The sequence below is a fragment of the Melospiza melodia genome, chromosome 14, assembly GCF_035770615.1.
Source record: "Melospiza melodia melodia isolate bMelMel2 chromosome 14, bMelMel2.pri, whole genome shotgun sequence".
Lineage (NCBI taxonomy): Eukaryota > Metazoa > Chordata > Aves > Passeriformes > Passerellidae > Melospiza > Melospiza melodia.
Window position 1 is genome coordinate 11,359,326 of NC_086207.1, and position 5,292 is coordinate 11,364,617.

The window sequence follows — 5,292 nt, forward strand, 5'->3', positions numbered from 1 at the left end:
ACTGTGGGTGTGCCCAGGCTGGTTCTTCCTCATGGGACACCAGCTCCACACCAGCTTGGTTTCTTTTGATATTTCCAGAAGTTCATAGCAGAAAAATACTCTGAGAAAATTTTGTCTTGTGGTGGTTTATGCTTTATAACTCTGGCCATCACTCAAATAAAAAATGGCAGCGGTCTGTGGAAAAAAAGAAAAATAATTGAAAAATTGATTCTTACTTATGTTTTTCCAAACCACCAGAGCAGTTTACCATTTCTGGGAAAAGATGCAATCAGGCACCATTTCCCTTAATGTCAGAATGCAGAATAATGCTCAGATGAATTTTTCAAAGAAGGCACTTTTATATTTGTGCTGTCAAATGGAGAAGCTGATTATCAGCTTTTTCTTTCTCTTACCTTAAATATTTACATCTAGAAATGTTAAGTGAATTTGTTTTCCTTCCTTAGTGTGCTTGGTTTTGGCAAAAAAAATGGGATTTTACATTGATTTTTCTGGTTTGTTTGTGTTGGAGTATAAAACCAGAATGTAGAGCAGCTGGAATTGGTTTGGGGGATTTGTCAGTTACACTTGGAGGGCACCATATCTCAGTATGGAACAATGGGTGTGAAATTCTGGATCCAGCAGCATCAGCAGCAATACTTCCTTCAGTTTTCATTACCTTTATTAGATAAGAATAACAGAATAACTTGTACTCTTTCAAGGTTTCTCCAAAATAAGTGACTTCTTTGTGATCATCTCCAAACTGGAAGCTGCCTGACTCTGTTTGAGCTCCCAGCCACAGCAGCAACACCTGTGTTGGTGTGTGGAGACCCCTTCATCACAGCCTGGGCTCAGGGTTTGCACAGGAGACCCCAAACCCCTCCTGCAGGTGGGGTGGGATGGGATGGGATGGGATGGGATGGGATGGGATGGGATGGGATGGGATGGGATGGGATGGGATGGGATGGGATGGGATGGGATGGGATGGGATGGGATGGGATGGGATGGGATGGGATGGGATGGGATGGGGTGGGATGGGATGGGATGCGATGGGATGCGATGGAGGAGCAGGGATGCTCCTGATCCCTGGCAGGAGATGTGGATCACACCTGGGCCGTGCTGAGGAGAGAGCAGCTCTGTGTGCTCCAGCATCATCAGCTCCTGAGAGCTCTCCTGAGGCTCCTGTGCAGCCAGGAGCTCTCTGAGGCTGCCAGGAGCCTCTGGACCTGCCCCCACATGCTGTGACAGACATTTCCTCTCCACAGATGGTGATGAGAAAGGTGAAGTGATGCATCCCAGGCTCTGTCCCCACCAAAAGATGCAGCTCCCGAGGCTCCAATTTGACCAGTGGACCCACAGCTCTGCAGGAGCACTGTCTGCTGACACACACAGCCCCAGAGGAGCCCTGTGCCTGTCCCTGTGTGTGGCACACACACGTGGGCATCTCCAGCAGCCTGAATTCCAGCTCCTGCCTCTGCCATCCCGGTGACAGCAGCACATTTGCATCTGGAGCCTCTGGGTGAGTAATCCCTGCCTCTGCAGCAGCAAATCCTGCAAACTCCCTGTGGCAAACCTGCTGCTGCTCTGGGCAGGGAGGATGCACTTTACTCCCAAAGCAGAGGATGAAAGACTCTGTGGCAAGGGCTCCTCTTTGAACGGGCTGAGCCCAATGCTCTGCACTGTTTATTATCAGAATCACTGATCTCCAGAGCATTAATGCCCCTGCCTGCACACACTGCAGCCTGGCTGCCTTCTGCTGAGCATCTCAGCCTTACTTCAGCAATGCTGCTGCTAACTGCAATGAAACACTGGATTGAAGGGATTCACCTGTTTCAGCCACTTGTCAGGATGGTGCACAGTGACAGGAATGGCCTGAAATGGCTGCATTTGCCCAATTCCTGAGCTACAGGTGTGCAGCCAGGCAGACCTGTGCCTGTCAGCACAGACCTGTCTAAAAATTAACCAGATTTGCACCTTCCCTATCTGTCTGCAGATAAGAGTGTTACCCCAGAGACAGGCAGGGGATATTGCTGATAGACTGAACCTGGGTGCTGGGGAACTCCTGACTTTGACCTTGGCACTTCTATCACTGGAGCAAAATTCTGCATGCTTCTGTTTGCTTACATGGAGATAAGGATGCTGGTCTCTGGATTAAAAGTGTCATTAAGGAGGCACATTATGATTATAATTATTATTTTACAAGCTGGCAGGGCTGCTGCTGAGGTTCTTCAAGGAGTGTGTGCCTTTGCAAAAAGCTGGAAGAAGCTGCACAGGAGGATTTTCTCATACATAAGCTGAGGAAAAGGATTATCTGTGAAACAGCTAACAGTTTTTATTTACTGTGAAAATCTGAGTCTCACTCTCAATTTCCCATCAAGATAAAATGCAGGCATTTGGTTAAAATGGTAACTTAATGCTCCAGAGGTTTAATTACCACCACTCTATAATCAAAATCAACACAGAGTGCAAGCTGTAGCTCCCAACTCCTACAAGAAATGCAGCTTCCCACAAAGCAGTCAATAAAAAGAAGATATATAGCATGTGCTTGGATTTTGTGGTCCTTCCCACAGCTGAACTTGCAAATCTGTTATTGCTAATGGTTTTCTTTCAAACCTCAGGTTCTCCCTTAGCTTTTATCAAGATCCAGAGCTCCTTATTTCTATATTTTAACTTTCTCTGGGTATAATATCTATATACAAGGTAATGAATTAAGGGGATTTGCAGTGCTGGAAGCTAAATTTCAATATTTTTTTCCTGTACCAACAGAAAGCACTGAACTAATCTCCATAGTGGTTATTATTGAAACTTTATAAAGGCCTTGGTTGGAAAAAGTGTCATGAAAGCAGGGATGTCTTCTGGGCTGAGGCTGGTGTGATCCCTGGCATGGATCTCCATGGATCAAATGATCCATCCTCCTCCACTGCAGTTCCTGGTGCTTTTCTTTAAGGACTTCACAACTTCTGGGTCACAGGACCAGCTTGGGTCTTGCTTAGGACAGATTTCCCTCTGCAAGTTGAGATTTCTTTTCTCCAGCACATTTTCTGAATGGGGCTGTGGTGCTGTGCCAAGTGATGATCCCTGTGAAAATTGCACATGCTCTGTATTTTTCTGTTTCCTTGCAGGTCAGGTTCCTTGTGAGCAAAGCTTTTGCCTGTCCTGCCAGGCAGAGGGCAAGGTGTCCAGCACAGGTGCTGTTAACAAGGCAATCCTCTGCCCTCTGCCAGGGGCTGAGCCCTGGATTTACATCCTGGGATGCTCCCAGATGCTCCACTAGCAAGCACAGAAGTTGCTCTCCAAAAAAAAATTTTCTATGATTTCTGCCCTCTAAGCAAGGGTTAATTTTCCTCCTCATCAGCCCCCCATAAAAATCAGCACATTTTGTGACCTGCTCCTACCGACTTGTGGGAATAAGAGATACCCTATTAGCAATCCCTGTCCAAACAGTGCTGCACTGGTTAGTGCCAGCACTTTCCATCCAGCACTAGTATTTGTTTTTCCATGCTCTTAATCTTAGAAATTGAATTGAGTCTGATAAAAGTGACTTCCTGAATATTGCATAACAGTTTACGTCTGTCAGGAGCGAAGACAAACAGACCTGACCTTGAACTGGAAAAGTTTCCTCCCAGCAGGTAAAGGCTTCCAAAAGTCTGAGCAGGGGCTCCTTGTCTCCCCACTGTCCTGGGGCAGCAGTGAGGCTTCCCTGGCAGCCATTCCCTCCATAAAAAAGCTCAGTAAAATGCTGTGGATCCTCCTCTGGGACCTGAGAATCCCCCGGAAAGAGCCGCAGCAGGAAGGCAGCTCCGTGTTCTTGCTCCGAAAAGGAGGCAGAGGAGAAATCCTGTCCATATCTGGCAGGGTTTGGCCTCCAGGGATTAATTAAAGGCTTTTTCAGTTTTTCTTTCAAACCTCACAACATTCATCCCCGCCTCACTGAATAGGGAAAAGGGAGAGGCATTTTCTCTGGTGAAGCACCAGCCTGTTTCAATTTTCAGTTTTACATGGCAGTAATGTGCTTTTCCTAAGGGAATACCACAGGAAGGGCAAACTTTGGCTTCTCACCATTGGAGCATTACGTCATTAAAACGAGCTGGAAATCTGAGCAGCGGGCAAAACAAATTCCCTAAACTCAATAATTCCCCCTTTCCTTGGTGCTCCTGTCCCTCTGCCCTGCCCACGGCAAGGCAGGTGGAGGTGTTGAGATGGGGACCAGTGAATGAGGAGTGGGTGATGATGCCACAGGAGCAGGGAGGTGTCCTGCAGCTTCTGAGCTGCTGGCACTGCCAGGGCTGGGACCAACAGAGCTCTGGGGAAGCCAAATCCTTTTTTCTTTGACTCAGGCTTTTGGTGGTGGCTGCAGTGGGAGGAGAAGGTGGCTCTCAGGACTCCCTGTGAAACATTTGGGGTCTTATGGACAGCTTTCCCACTGCCAGAAAAGTGCAGGGTTTGGGAGACTCTGGGTTTTGGGCAGCATCCTGAGGAAGCAGCACAGCTCCCAGCTCAGCCCACCCTGAGTGTGTGTGTGCCCTGCAGGGTTTGTTTGCTGACCCCATTACCTATTCCAGTTTGGTTTTCAGCTGCTTAGGCTTGATTATTTTAAACCCCTCTATCTGATTATCAGCAGCCCAGCCAGGCCAGATATGGGGATTCTGGGGGATCCCCAGCAGTGTCACAGAAGGATCATTTGCCTCATTCATGCTTCTGAGGGCACTGGGCAGCTGAGAGGGCAGGGGCAAGAGCCACAGGGATATTCCAAACAGGGAAGGCAGATCCCCATGAAGCCCCTGTGCCACAGCCTGAGGAATCCCAAACTGTGCTGCAGGATGCAGGACCTTGCTGAATCCCAAACTGTGCTGCAGCATGCAGGACCTTGCTGAATCCCAAACTCTGCTGCAGGATGCAGGACCTTGCTGCCATGGACATGTGGGAGTTCCTGTCACTGTGCCCAGCACCCCCAGGAGATCTCAGCGCTGGGCACCACAGCACACACCAACCCACACTGGCACCACAGGATGCTTCTGGAAGCAGAGCAGCCCAGGGACACGCTGGCATGGCAGAGCGCAGCAGACTGGTACCCAAACCGGGCATCCCCGTGCAACCTTTCCAGAGCTGCCTTGCTCCTGCTTTTCAGCTTCCTATTGTTGTCCTAGAGCTGTTTTTTCCTCCTCCTCCCCCCAGCAGGATGAAGAAGCCTCCAGCTGGCCTAGGAGGCTTATCAGCTCTGTCTGGCTGGGTGTTAACAGTTTATTTGCATAAGTACCTGTCCCCGTCATATGCCGCCTGCCTTTGTGACTCACTGGAGCTGTTTATTTTTCCTCC

At 48.7% G+C, this 5,292-nt stretch overlaps 1 long non-coding RNA gene across 1 annotated transcript; it reads left to right on the forward strand.

The window, feature by feature from the left end:
- Positions 1-202: 202 nt before the first annotated feature.
- On the forward strand, positions 203-2,728 carry LOC134424706 (uncharacterized). Its single transcript, XR_010029477.1, has 3 exons — positions 203-865; positions 1,242-1,495; positions 2,180-2,728. It is a non-coding gene; the product is annotated as an uncharacterized LOC134424706 (long non-coding RNA).
- The last annotated feature ends 2,564 nt before the right edge of the window (positions 2,729-5,292 follow it).